Raw genomic sequence first — 15425 nt, 5'->3', positions numbered from 1 at the left:
TATTGTAAGACTCACGGCACAAGTGTGAGCCTGTTCCAGACAGGAGGATGTGTGTGTGTGTGTGTGTGTGTGTGTGTGTGTGTGTGTGTGTGTGTGTGTGTGTGTGTGTTGGCTATACATTGTGTGTGTGTGTGTGTATGTGTGTGTGTGTTGGCTATACATTGTGTGTGTGTGTGTGTGTGTGTGTGTGTGTGTGTATGTGTGTGTGTGTGTGCACATTGCATGCTTGTGTCCAAGCGCGAAGGGCTTGACATGTAAGCCTAGCCTGCTATTGATTAGGTCCGGAGATGGAGAGGGAGATTGTCACCTCTGTGAGTAGACAGATAGAGGCATGAGGAGATAGACAGATGGAGGTGTGATTGAATGGATTCTTCTGGTCCAAATGAAGCAGCAGAGTGATGAGCCTGATCCTGAGCGAGAGGTCAAGACATCTGACAGGATCCTGTGGTTTGCTGGCCATGTGGCGACTGTAGGAACAGGTGAGGACGGGAGAGAGAGGGAAGAGTACAGTTTTAATTTATTAGGTGGGTGCTTACATATGTTCTATTTCACATTATACACGTGTGTGAATTGGAAATGTGTTTTTTTTTGCATATCCAACTCCCCCTTAGACGTCCTCGGAGAGTAGGGTCACGGCCAGGGATCCACCATTATTGACGGCGACCCTGGAGCATTTAGGGTTAAGTGCCTTGCTCAAGGGCACATCGACAGATTTTTCAGTTGTCTCAGGGATATGAACCATTGACCTTTTGGCTACTGGCCGAATGCTCTTAAAACCGCTAGGCTACATGCCACGGTTACCCTCCCACTGTGGGGTTAGTGCTGGGTGGCAGGTCACGCGTCAACACCTCATCCCACCTGCTCCTTGTGTGTGTTTAACTTGTGTGTGTGCGTGAGTTGTTTTTCTGTGTTTGTGCTGGTCTGTGCTATCTATCTAATTCAACCGCTTGTCCTCTTAACTTCCATATCATCGGGTAATTTCTCGTGAAAGCAAATACTCCCCCCACCTACCTCGATCGCCACGTCGCCAACAGATCACTCAGCGAGTCTAATTTGCTGCGTGTTTTCTCAGCCCCACATTAGGCGTTTAAACGCATGTTAAAGAGAGGTTCTCCTGCCAAAGTGAAATCGGTGAGATGCAAGGCAAACAGAATGGTAATAACCTGACTGTGAGTTCTGGCATTGGCCCTGTCCATAGACATAGTATCTATTAGATTATATTTCTAGGGCCCTTTCCGTAGACTGATAGAAGCCTTTAGGCAAGGATGGAGGCCTAGGCTTTTCAGACACATGATCATTTCTTACAAGTTATGTCTAAGACATGCATGTCCTTATAGAGGTGAATGAGATGACTGGCTACAGACTTGTACTCTAACCCCTGCATTACCAGTTTACATGCATGTCTTTCTGTACGATTCCCTCGGGCTGTTTTTCAATGCTTAGCACGCCAGCCTTAATTTCTGTTGTAAATGTCCGAGACGGATACCCAGACCTCACTCATACACACGCGACACAGGGATGTGTGGTATTTACATCATCCAGGTGAGGATGGGATCTGGAATGAGCATGACTGTGAGGATTCTCACAACGTCATTTAATTAAAGGCAAGTAACCTTTATTCTTGGGGTTTAACACTGCACTGGTTCTAGTTTTCATTAACATTCTCAGTCCGTTCCGTCTATTTTTGTCCACTTTCGATGTTGAATTAAGAAATAATTCTGCAAATCGGTTTAAGATGACTAGGGACAGTCACTAAGATGAAGGTGAAATAAAGGAAGGTCCTTTTCACGTCTTTCGTATGTTCTCCTATTGGCACATTACTACTGCCATTCATATCTGTACTTCCTAACATGTCATCAAGCTCTCTAGGCATCTGTAGGGTAGATAAAGGCAATCTGGAGCTATGGCCCACGTTGACAAGGTGCCGTGATCATGCTCTCCAAGAATGACCTCTGTCATTGGACACTGTGCTATCTAACCTCCAAACGAGCTTCAATGCCATACAGCACTCCTTCCGTGGCCTCCAACTGCTCTTAAACGCTAGTAAAACCAAATGCATGCTTTTCAACCGTTCGCTGCCTGCACCCGCACGCCTGACCAGCATCACCACCCTGGATGGTTCCGACCTTGAATATGTGGACATCTATAAGTACCTAGGTGTCTGGCTAGACTCTAAACTCTCCTTCCAGACCCATATCAAACATCTCCAATCGAAAATCAAATCAAGAGTCGGCTTTCTATTCCGCAACAAAGCCTCCTTCACTCACGCCGCCAAACTTACCCTAGTAAAACTGACTATCCTACCGATCCTCGACTTCGGCGATGTCATCTACAAAATTGCTTCCAACACTCTACTCAGCAAACTGGATGCAGTTTATCACAGTGCCATCCGTTTTGTCACTAAAGCACCTTATACCACCCACCACTGCGACTTGTATGCTCTAGTCGGCTGGCCCTCGCTACATATTCGTCGCCAGACCCACTGGCTCCAGGTCATCTACAAGTCCATGCTAGGTAAAGCTCCGCCTTATCTCAGTTCACTGGTTACGATGGCAACACCCATCCGTAGCACGCGCTCCAGCAGGTGTATCTCACTGATCATCCCTAAAGCCAACACCTCATTTGGCCGCCTTTCGTTCCAGTTCTCTGCTGCCTGTGATTGGAACGAATTGCAAAAATCGCTGAAGTTGGAGACTTTTATCTCCCTCACCAACTTCAAACATCTGCTATCTGAGCAGCTAACCGATCGCTGCAGCTGTACATAGTCTATTGGTAAATAGCCCACCCATTTTCACCTACCTCATCCCCATACTGTTTTTATTTATTTATTTTTCTGCTCTTTTGCACACCAATATCTCTATCTCTACCTTTACATAACCATCTGATCATTTATCACTCCAGTGTTAATCTGCATAATTGTAATTATTTGCCTACCTTCTCATGCCTTTTGCACACAATGTATATATAGACTCCCCTTTTTCTACTGTGTTATTGACTTGTTAATTGTTTACTCCATGTGTAACTCTGTGTTGTCTGTTCACACTGCTATGCCTTATCTTGGCCAGGTCGCAGTTGCAAATGAGAACTTGTTCTCAACTAGCCTACCTGGTTAAATAAAGGTGAAATAAAAATAAATAAAAATTGAAGCTGTGCTTTACATATCATACTGAAGAGATACGGTAAACAGAAGGGTTGATGATAAGTACAGTTTGCAAGAAAAGAAAAAGAGGTGTGGAATTTGACAATTACCTGTGGAACCGAATGTTCCTTAGAACACTTGAGGACTCCCTGTGGAACTCTGAATGTTCCATAGAATTACATATGAAGTAATGAATGCTCTTTTAGAAGTGTCAGAAGGTCACGTGGAACACTGAATGTTCTAATGGGTCAGTATGGGCAGGGTGGAATGAGTTGGCCGGTTGTCTCTGTGATGTGATGCAGAATGTCTGGTGTCATATTCAGTGTGTGTGTGTGTATGTGTGTGTGTGCGTGCGTGCATGTGTAGTTAGCATTCTCTACGGGCCTCTGCCCCCTTGGTGTGTAACGTTAGCCAGTCCGCTGCCACAATGGCATGCACCAGTTGGGCATTATTGTGGAGCAGGCCCCTCCACCCCCTCACCCCTTCACTCAGAGGATGTCTGAGGGAGGAGAGGGGAAGGACAGTGTCACCTTGTGGAACTAGAACCTGTGAGACAGACAGACAGACTGTCAGAGGACTGGGGCTCAGCCAAGATTCTTAGAACAAAGGGAGGACAGTACAGTTCACCCATAGTACTACTCACTCACACATACAAGCACACACACCACACAATGCCGCGCCACCATCATTTCTGTCATCTAAGTAGTTTTACTTGCCATATTACACCAACATTATAAAGCTTTATTACCTTACTGCCAGCCCAATGTCACGTTGTCATTGTTGTTTGTCTGTGTGTGGCTGTTGTATACTATACTGCTGACTGCACAGTTGATAATGAACTTCAGCCTCCCTACGGTGGCCATAATTGACCAGTTAAACGGTAGAACACAAGCCAACGCTGTGTGTGGCCATGCATGGCTAGGCATGTTCTCACTCTCCCACAGGCTGCGTCCCAAATGGCACCCTATCCACTATATATTGCACTACTTTTGACCAGACCCTTAACGCACCCTGACCAAAAGTAGTGCACTGTAAAAGTAATAGGTTGCACTTTGGGACCGAGGCAAACTGCTCCATGCTCTAAATGCTCTCTCTATCCCCTCAGGGAGGCTTGCCTTGCCACTATCCCCTCAAGGCTTTCTTTAAGAGGTTTCAGGCCTGGGTGTTCTAGAGTATTCTGTTACAATCACTTTCAGAAATGGAATATGAAATGTGGTAAGGAGGTGGAGAGAGTCAGTCAATTGGGATAAATAGAGAGGAAGACAGAAGCCAGACAGAGGTGTGTGTGTGTGTGGGGGGGGGGGGGGGGGGGGGTGTCCTAGAACAAGCACTAGACACTTTTTCCTTGCTCCTACTCCTTCAGTGTCTGGAAGATCTGAAGGCATCAGATAGATAACAATACGGATGTAGGATCTTAATTTCAGCCAGTTTGCCACAGCAGGAAAATAATCCTGCAGCAACAGGAAATCAGAATTATTATATGGATTATAATGAATGGACATGTTTTTTAGGGGTTAATACATTTTTCAAACTTTAGAAGCCTTTTTCTAAACCTTGAATACACGACAAGTTTGCATTTCCTGCTATGCCGGAAAATTCTCAGCAACAAAAGAGTGATCAAATGAAGATCCTCCATCTGTATATGGTGATTACTTCAGCTAGCCCTTCCAAAAGGTTAGACTTCCATCAAATGCTGTTTCATCACCTCTGCAAACACAAAACGGGTTGCGGCTATGGCTTGTCTTTTGACTGATCCAAAGTCACAAATAAGGACAAAGGGAGGCAGAACAATCCATCTGTCAGCAAACATCTGTCGCTCATACTGTATTTATAAATATTTGGCTCTGATGTGATGCCCTTGTGTTTACATCATACATCATGACAGTGAGCTCAGCTATCCTGTCAGTGTTAAGACAGAGAAAATGGAAAATCATCGCATTATCAGCAAATGTGGTCTCTACTCTCCTTTCAAAGGCACAAGCATTGTCAAGTCCATTATAAATGTTGAAATTCCATTGGAAAGACAAAACAATTGTACAGACTACATCACTGCAGAGTTGAGCAGAAAAGACTTCCCTTGTTGCCAAAAAAATCCCAATCACTGTTGTTTTGAAACGGGTCTGTATAGATGTCAGTTGTGGTCAGGCAGTTAGGAGAGTGAGGGCATGTAGGTTTTCCTGATTGTGTGTTCTGCTGATGTTTTCATGTAAACATAGCTGAACATCTGGATGTGTGTGTGTGTGTGTGTGTGTGTGTGTGTGTGTGTGTGTGTGTGTGTGTGTGTGTGTGTGTAGGTTCATGTCAAATCACATTTTATTTGTCACACATACCAAATACAACTCGAGTGGACTTTACCGTGAAATACTTGCCTACGAGCTCTTCCCAACAATGCAGAGTTACATTTTAAAAATAAAATAGAAGAGCAAGAGGAATGAAATAAACTACACAACAGTGGAGTTGTATACAGGGAATACCACTACCAGATCAATGTGCAGAGATACGAGGTATGAGGTAGATATGTACATGAAGGCAAGTGACTTGGCATCCGGATAGATAATAAGAGTAAAATAAAGACCAGAGTAGCAGCAGCAAATGTTGAGTGTAAATGTGTGTGTGTGTGTGTGAGAGTGTGCATGTGTGTGTAATGTGAAGTTATGTGTGTTTGTGTTGTGTCGGTCTGTGTGTGTGTGTGTTGTGTGTGTGTGTGTGTGTGTGTGCATGTGTGTGTAATGTGAAGTTATGTGTGTTTGTGTTGTGTCGGTCTGTGTGTGTGTGTGTTGTGTGTGTGTGTGCATATGTAGTGTCTGTGAATGTGTGTGTGTTTTGTTTTGGAGTGTCAATATAGTGTGTATGAGTGAGAGTATATATGGTTTGTGTATATAGTCTAGTGAGACTGTGTAGCAGGGCCGGTGTTATGGGCAGGCCTTAGGAAGCTTGGCCCGCCCTACCGTACCTCCTTGCCCGTCCTAATAAATATTGAAATATTGATCAATTATTTGACTTCAGACGGGGGTCGACAGAAAGATGCATCAATCTCGGTTAAAGCATCCGAGTGAGCGAAACAGTGCCCCTCTGTCTCAGTAGAAGTGGACCATGTACAGTTGAAGTCAGAAGTTTACATACACCTTAGCCAAATACATTTAATGCAGTTTTTCCACAATTCATGACATCTAATCCTAGTAAAAATTCCCTGTCTTAGGTCAGTTAGGATCCCCTCTTTATTTTAAGAATGTGAAGTGCAGAATAATAGTAGAGAGACTGATTTATTTCAGCTTTTATTTCTTTCATCACATTCCCAGTAAGTCAGAAGTTTACATACACTCAATTAGTATTTGGTAGCATTGCCTTTAATTTGTTTAACTTGGGTCAAACGTTTCGGGTAGCCTTCCACAAGCTTCCCACAATAAGTTGGGTGAATTTCGGCCCATTCCTCCGGACATAGCTGGTGTAACTGTGTCAGGTTTGTACAGTAGGCCTCCTTGCTCGCACACACTTTTTCAGTTCTGCCCACAGATGTTCTATAGGACTGAGGCCAGGGCTTTTTGATGGCCACTCCAATACCTTGACTTTGTTGTCCTTAAGCCAGTTTGCCACAACTTTGGAAGTTTGTTTCCATTTGGAAGACCCATTTGCAACCAAGCTTTAACTTCCTGACTGATGTCTTGAGATATTGCTTCAAAATATCCACAGAATTTTCTCCTACCTCATGATGCCATCTATTTGTATATATCTTGAAACAATCCACAGCAATTTTTTTAAATAAGCTAATGATCCTCTGTTGCTGTCATGCTCCCTGGTGACGTATTTTGAATGGTTTTATTTAGACAGGAGTATTTATATAATTTTGACTAAACATCAATTTACTTTAGGTCAATGCAGCATCCTTTCGACTAAACATCAATTTACTTTAGGGCAATCCAGCATCCTTTTCGACTAAACATCAATTTACTTTAGGTCAATCCAGCATCCTTTCGACTAAACATCAATTTACTTTAGGGCAACCCAGCATCCTTTCGACTAAACATCAATTTACTTTAGGGCAATCCAGCATCCTTTCGACTAAACATCAATTTACTTTAGGGCAATCCAGCATCCTTTCGACTAAACATCAATTTACTTTAGGTCAATCCAGCATCCTTTCGACTAAACATCAATTTACTTTAGGGCAATCCAGCATCCTTTCGACTAAACATCAATTTACTTTAGGGCAATCCAGCATCCTTTCGACTAAACATCAATTTACTTTAGGGCAATCCAGCATCCTTTCGACTAAACATCAATTTACTTTAGGGCAACCCAGCATCCTAACAGTACACTGTGCACCCGCCAACTTTCCTTTCCAATTCGAGAAAAGAGGCTGAAACCAAAAAAGCTTAGGTCTGCATATTATTCCCATAGAAACTAATTGGGCTTACACTGGACAGATTTTGGCAAAGAGTGAGCCCTCTCGCTTCACTTCTTCCTCTCTGCTGAAACTATATCACAGGAGAAAGCATCTGAGTGAGCGAAACAGTACCCCTCAACTTTTTTGAAAGGTCCCTAAAATACCTCTCTTCAGGCACTCACTCTGGGCACATTAACCCCGTGTGGTCTGCAGACTGGAGTGTCACAGAACTATTCTGTAATGATGTATCTGTAGTGCTGTAGTGTGTGGCGTGCAGTCTCTGTGATGCCTATCTGACTGATTAGTGTATCATTAGTTCCACTGCTTCCAGCTCCAACAGAGCCTGAAAACTCATGTTTGTCTAATCTCCCACACAAACCCACAGTCACACTTTTTCTCTTTATCACCAGCTGCAGCCAAGCCTGAAGAGCATGTTTGTCTATTCCCCCTTATATACACAGACACACAAACTTTTATGTGTGCAGTAATATCCATGTGTGTGTGTGTGTGTGTGTGTGTGTGTGTGTGTGTGTGTGTTTGTCTTGTGTTTGGCACATGTTAGTCATTTTGACTCCTGAAATGCTCATTTGGTCATTCTGTAAATAGACTTGTTTGAACAAACAGCCTTTACATTTCTTTGAATTAATTAATAATGTGAGCATACACTTAGTGTCCTTGCGGTTGCCAGATTGGCCTTGTGTACTGTCTGTGCGGTTGCCAGATGTTTGTGTGTAAACACTACACCGCAGGTGCGACTCAAAGGGGATCTCCTCCACTCATAGAGGATATGTACTTCACTCTGTTTTAATAGCTGATTTACAGATACACAAATGGGATTTGAAACGTTGTTTGGCACGGGTGATCTTCCCACGCCTCAGGCCAGAGTGTAACGAATGTCATCAACGTTTACATTCTAGTAAATGTGCTGATTTCTTCCCATGTGTTGGATTTCTATAGCATTGATCTAGCAAATTAAATTGCTATCTATAATGAATTGCGTTGATGCGGTGTCTTTTACTGGCTCTCAATAAGCAGTATGTGGTCTACACTCTCTTTTCGGGGTCTCTTTTCAAGGTTCGTCTACCATTTATTTAACACATATTCACAATGCTAGCAGATATGTTGGTCTCTAGATTCCCCTTTTGTACTCGGATAGTCTCCCCTCTGTCTGTCTGTTCAGTGGGAATGTCTAGTCACACTTTATTTGGATAGTCCTCCGTAGATTATCTATTGATATGCAACTGCTTGCTAAGGTTAGGGTTAGGGTTAGGTTTAGGATATGGGTTAAGGAAATGGTTAGAGTTAAGGATAGGGTAAGGGCTAAGTTTAGCCAATAAGAGTCTAATATTTAGCCCATACCAACGCACTGAATAAACAGATTCACTACATGGAACAACAGATAGTCCTCCCCCAAAAAAGAATCGAAAGGAAGTTTGTTCTGAAGTGTCTCTCCTTTATCGGAGAGATATACAGTAAGAAATGTATACTGTATACATATATATATATATTTTTACATGTATTTAACCCTTTATTTTTGTCACTATACAGTCTCAATATTTATACGTACTTCCATAAATTTTTTCAACTGGTACCTGGGTACTTTCACACGATTTGTATGAGGCCTATGGGTGTCTCACCTTTCCACAGAGGGGTCATATTAGTGTGTATCCCAAATTGTTTGAACTCTACAGACATAAGTGTGCAGATCGGCTGTACCGACTTCAGATGAGTCCCAGTGCAACATAAGCAGATGCGGTGAATTGAGAAAAAAGATATCTCTAGCTTAAACTGACAGATTGGTACCGAATGTCTTAGAAGGTAATACTAGGGTAGTAGGAGTGAGCTGTCTAAGGCATGCTGTCTGTCATATGCCCCTTTAGTTCTCTGTCCCTGTGCCCCTATCCTCCCCTTGGTCCCGCATGCCATCTTACCCCACCCTCCCCAGGTGCTCTGCTGTGCTCATGCCCTAAGCCTGTCTCTGCCCTCCCTCCTTACCTCTCGGTTCTCCATACTCCATGTCCTGCCTAGCCCCCCTGTGCCCTCTGCCTGTCTGTCTTCTCCACCCATACCATTGTCAGATGTTGGAGGATGTGTAAAGGGAGGGTAGGGTAGGGTCTGACCTCCCATCTGTTCCCCTCTCTGAAGGCATGCAGTCTGGTGTGTGGCCTATGATTGGCAACCCTCGTGGGGCCCAGGCATACCCATGTGAGTGATTGACATGGGCAGAGGACAGCAGCCTCTGGCCCCCCAGTCCTCCACACCACCTGGCCCCTTATACTGAGCCTGATGCTGGGGAGAGGAATGTCCCCTCTCCTACCCTCTGCCCTTCTTCTCTGCTCTAGAAGGCGTTGAGGGTTGGAGGTCCTCTGTGTGATGGCACACACATACACACACACACACACACAAACACGCACACAAACACAAACAAACATGCACGCACACACACGTGGTGCCCTGTGGCCCTGCCCCCTGGGCCAGATGTGTGATCAGGTTATTGAGAAGATGATGAGAAATGGCAGCCATCTGTCCTCACAGCATAATATTCCTGTTTCCTCCCACCCCCAAGATGTGTGTGTGCGTGAGTGTTTGCGCACACGTTTGTGCATGTGAGTGTGTGTCCGTCCGTGTGTGGAGGGCAGGGGTTGGATTCCTGCAGAGCAATTTATAGGGCCTCCTTTATTAGATTAGGAAACACTAACTCCAGGTTGACTTTGAAGATCGGTGATGAATAGAAACATTCTGTGGTTCCTGTAGACTCAGATGATCAATTTAAAACTGCAACTCATCAATCAATATTCCTTTATCGACCATCTATCTATGTCTGCAAGCAAAAATGTCTGTCTATTGATCTAATGTACTAATGATCACAATAACCTGGTCCTCATCCAATTCCCTGCACTGGTTTGTATTATATAGGGTGTGCTTATGTGTGCACGAGCAAGCAGGTTGAGTCATACCTGGGATATAATGCTGGGCTAATATACCGGAGTGACGATACTGTACCAGGAATGGAAACTGCGCACAGTGGAGTGGACCCAGCACTAAGCCAGCTTTCTGCCCCCTAACTGATTCAGCCATACATATAATGGAAACAGTGACCCGTTCAGCACATAGCATAGTGTCCATGTCGGCTCCTGGCTATTGACCCAAGTGAAGTACCGCACGTATTTAACCTGTAAGTGGAATAGAGAAACAGATTAAAGAGCAGACAGACACACACGTTCATCCATTCAATATCAGCACTTCACATCTCTCTTCTCTACCTCTTCTCCTCTTTCCTCTTCTCTTTGAGGATACACACACTATTCCAGATGTCAGGGCTTTGTGGTAGACCAGGCGAGAGCGTGGGAGAGATGACCCACCTATGTTCCCCCACCCCCTTTACAGGGTATGGAAATATACTGACAGGGAAATGTATACGTTTCTAATCTAATTTACATAACAGTATTAGCCTGGATGTATGCCAGGTATTCAGTAGATTTTAGCTGCTTCATGCTGTAACATATTGGAGACTCTTCCCTCCGACCCCTCCCTTCTCCTGCACTTAGCCACCCACAGTGTTCATAGAGACTCACACACACAGCTTTATTTTAGTGCATTTTCAGGACGTTTTCAAAAAACTATACCTAACTTAACCTAACCCTAACCCTAACCGTAATCCTAACCCTAACCTTAACCCCTAACCATAAACCTAAACCTAACCCTAACTCCAAGCACACACACAAACTCTCCACACATACACATCTTTGAAATAGAGATCATCTCAGATGATAAAACATGAGATCTATGCAAAATACTTCATGCTCTGTTTTCTGGTCAACAAATTCTCCACACGCTATATCTCGTACATGGACATTGGACATGGAAATTCACTTTCTGCTTTTTTAAAGAAATTAAACAAAATCATTAAAATAGTCTCCCTCACAGTTATCTACTATGCCCTCTAACTTGGACTTGGACTCATATATCACACACGTCCACCAGGCTCTTTCAGTGAATCCTCATCTTTCTCTCCTCTTCCACGTCTCACTCCATCTTCTTTTAGCCCATGCTTGGGAGGGTTGCCCGGGTTGGTGATAAGTGATGGGGTCCTGGGGTAAACCAGGGGGGGGGGGGGGTCCGGGGGAGTCCGGGAGGGTAGAGTAGTCAGTGGTCCACGGGGACCAACCATGGGTATGCCCAATGGTGAAAGGTCATGTCAGAGGTCAGGTGTGTGGAAGATGAATCCTAGGTCAAGCTTTTAAACATGGCACGGCACAGATGGTGCTAGGTGGGGTAATTGGAGAAGAGGTAAGGGTCTGGTCTGGTCTAAACCTGAGCATGGGAACATAAATACTTAAATAGTTTTACTAAAACTCTTCAGAGAAAGGTTCTTCTTAAACCATAATAATCTGAGTGGGAAGCTGAGTGTTGCCACTGTAATTAAGGAGATTGTTTTTGGAACTCCTGTTAGAAGTGTTTGACATGCTGGCCATTCATTTCTCACAGTGTCAGGGAGGAAAAAGCTACCAGTGGATTGACAAATGTATACGTTTAGTGACTTGCATATTTAGAACGAAACTAACACTAACACAGTGATTAGATTGTATTTCATTTGGTATCATCTTTCTGTGCTATGGTGTATGCTTGCAGTAATGTGGAGCTGATTAAGCGTTGGGAAGGTGGCAGGTGTGACTAATTAGGCTGTTTGTTTGTGTGTGTTTGCGCGTGTGTGCTTTAGTGTGTGCTTTAGTGTGTGCGTATGTACATGTTTGTATAGGGGCACAGGGCTAACTGTGAGCACGGTTCCTGGCTAACCTCGGCATTACCGGTCAAAGGTTTTATTTTGACTATTTTCTACATTGTAGAATAAAGACATCAGAACTATGAAATAACACATATAGAATCATGTACTGTAGTAACCAAAACGGTGTTAAACAAATCAAAACATTTGTTATATTCGAGATTCTTCAAATAGCCACCCTTTGCCTTGATGACAGCTTTGCACACTCCTGGCATTCTCTCAACCAACTTTATGAGGAAGTCACCTGGAATGCATTTACATTAACAGGTGTGCCTTCTTAAAAGTTAATTTGTGAAATTAGATAGCCCTATTTGGTAAAAGACCAATACTATATTATGGCAAGAACAGCTCAAAGAGAAACGACAGTCCATCATTACTGACATGAAGGTCAATTCATCTGGAAAATGTTCATAACTTTTAACATTTCTTCAAGTGCAGTCGCAAAAACCATCAAGCGCTGTGATGAACCTGGCTCTCAAGAGGACCTGCAGAGGATAAGTTAATTAGAGTTACCAGCCTCAGAAATTGCAGCCCAAACAAATGCTTCACAGAGTTCAAGTAACAGACACATCTCAACATCAACTGTTCAGACTGCGTGAATCAGGCCTTCATGGTCGAATTGCTGCAAAGAAACCACTACTCAAAGACACCAATATGAAGAAGAGAATTGCTTAGGCCAAGAAACATGAGCAATGGACATTAGACTGGTGAAAATTTGTCCTTTGGTCTGTGTCCAAATTGGAGATTTTTGGTTCCAACCCCTGTGTCGTTGTGAGACATGATGTGGGTGAACGGATGATCTCTGCATGTGTATTTCCCACACTAAAGCATGGAAGAGGAGGTGTTATGTTGTGGGGGTGCTTTGCTGGTGACACTGTCTGTGATTTATTTAGAATTCAAGGCACACTTAATCACATGGCTACCACAGCATTCTGCAGCGATACTCCATCCCATCTGGTTTGGGCTTAGTGGAACTATCATTTGTTTTTCAACATGGACACTGACCCAACACACCTCCAGGCTGTGTAAGTGCTATTTGACTAAGAAGGAGAGTGATGGGGCTCTGCATCAGATGACCTGGCCTCCACAATCCCTAACCACAACCAAATGTAGATGGCTTGGGATGAGTCGGACTGCAGAGTGAAGGAAAAGCAGCCAGCAAGTGCTCAGCATATGTGGGAACTTCTTCAAGACTGTTGCAAAAACATTCCAGGTAAAGCTGGTTGAGAGAATGCCAAGAGTGTGCAAAGCTATCATCAAGGCAAAGGGTGGCTATTTAAAGAATTGTTTAACACTGTTTTGGTTACCTCATGATTACATGTGTGTTATTTTATTGTTTTGATGTCTTCACTATTATTCTACAATGTAGAAAATAGTAAAAATAAAGAAAAACCCTTGAATGAGTAGGTGTTCTAAAACTTTTGACCGGTACTGTGTGTTAAGGTTCTGTGGCCCTTGTGGCCCCTGGGGGTCAAACCCTGAAATGAATGCCTGACCTCTCAGTGGGGCTTTGGTTAACAGCCTACTATTGGACTGCTGGTGTCAACCGGGATAATGAACACTGTAAAAACATTAGGAAAGCATTATATTATCAGGTAGATAACATCCAAGAATTAAACTCAGAAAGAAACCGGTAAGACGACATGGCTGCGTTTTGTGTTAGGTCATTGAAGTATTGGTCTGTGCCACTGTGTGTGTGTTTCTCTTCCTCTCTCTTGATACTGTCTTTTTGTGTTTTTGTGTTTATTTATTTTTCTCCCTCCCTCTCTGTATGTCTGTGCCCGTCTTTTCTGTGTTTGAGCGTGCCTCTCTCTCTGCGTGTGTCTTTGTGTGTGATAGTCCTAATTACTTCCTGTCCCAGTTCTTCTGTGTAATAATAATCAAATATTGCGTCCATACAAACATTTCCTGTTTGGCAGAAAGTGCTAAATGGCATGAAAGATAAGGCTGATTTGCATAAAAATGGTAGTGCGTGGAGGGACCGGAGAGGGTTATAGAGGGATAATTGTAGCCAGAGTCGGCAGAGAAAATGGAGTCCGGGACAGTTCCTGCTCTAGAGGATAGATGCTTTAGGCCTGCGACTGTTGTATAGATATCATGTTGGTTATCTAATCCTTGTAATTAATTTGATGTCATGGTTATCTCCCTGTTACAAGGACAGTTCACATGGACGGAGCACAACTAGTCACAAAGCATGTCGTCTCCAAATCGGCTGATTCATGACTCATGTCATGGACTTAAACATTTTATTCTTCACACATTTTCAGAGTGGTTTGTTTGGATAGTTAAAAGGGGGGAGTTCGTTACAGTAAGTAGAGGGAGACTTACACTCCCATGTGATTCTGTGTCTGTATCCTCAGACACTTTTAACTATTGAATTACTACAATACTTAATGATAACTTCCATATGAAACAAAAAGACAAATAAAAATGTCATAGAGATTTAAATAACATTTAGCAAAAAGAGGGACCAACTAGGGCTGTTACAGTGACCGTATTACCGCCACACCGGCGGTCACGAGTCATGACCACAGTCAAATTCCACGGGACAGTTAAGTCACTGTAACTAGGCTTCTCCAAGCTCTGATGCTGCTGATGGTCATTAGTAGCCTACTAAACTCGCCAACTGCCTGGTACTCGGCACTCTATTGTTCTTCTAATCACTCTGACATCAATGCAAATGTTTTTGAAAAAACAAATCAAACACTTCATGAGAGCCCACGAGCTCATGTTGCGCAACATTTCTATAGGCTATGCAAGTGTGTGAGAAAACAGAGTTTTGATGGCCTCTATTGAAAAGAGGAGAATCACATCAGCTTTCTATAGGCTATGCCTGCTATGTTTGTTTCTCAACTTTCCTAATATTAAGCATATTGCTTCACTTTACGACAGGAGTATAGCCTACCTGGCATGAACATGTACCACAGGAAACGTGTCCTCTGTTCGCTATTTAAGTGCATAGATGACATGTATTTTTTCCCCCCGTGCCCCTGTTCTGAGACAGGTGCATGATAATGGTCCATTGATTATTTAGTATAGGTAAAGACAACATTAAATTAAGAATAGTCTAATGGGTAACAATATGAACCTATTACTTGTGAATGATGTATTATCACTTG

General features: G+C 43.3%; 1 protein-coding gene across 10 annotated transcripts in view; it reads left to right on the top strand.

Annotated features, from left to right (window-relative positions):
• Positions 1–15425, top strand: part of LOC110488599 (collagen alpha-1(XXIII) chain) — a 216200-nt gene that overhangs the window by 32962 nt on the left and 167813 nt on the right. The gene's annotated exons all lie outside the window — the stretch shown is intronic.

The sequence above is a fragment of the Oncorhynchus mykiss genome, chromosome 14 (genome assembly GCF_013265735.2).
Source record: "Oncorhynchus mykiss isolate Arlee chromosome 14, USDA_OmykA_1.1, whole genome shotgun sequence".
Taxonomy (NCBI): domain Eukaryota; kingdom Metazoa; phylum Chordata; class Actinopteri; order Salmoniformes; family Salmonidae; genus Oncorhynchus; species Oncorhynchus mykiss.
The sequence above is the reverse complement of the archived record's forward strand: the minus strand, read 5'-3'. Positions and strand labels throughout refer to the sequence as shown.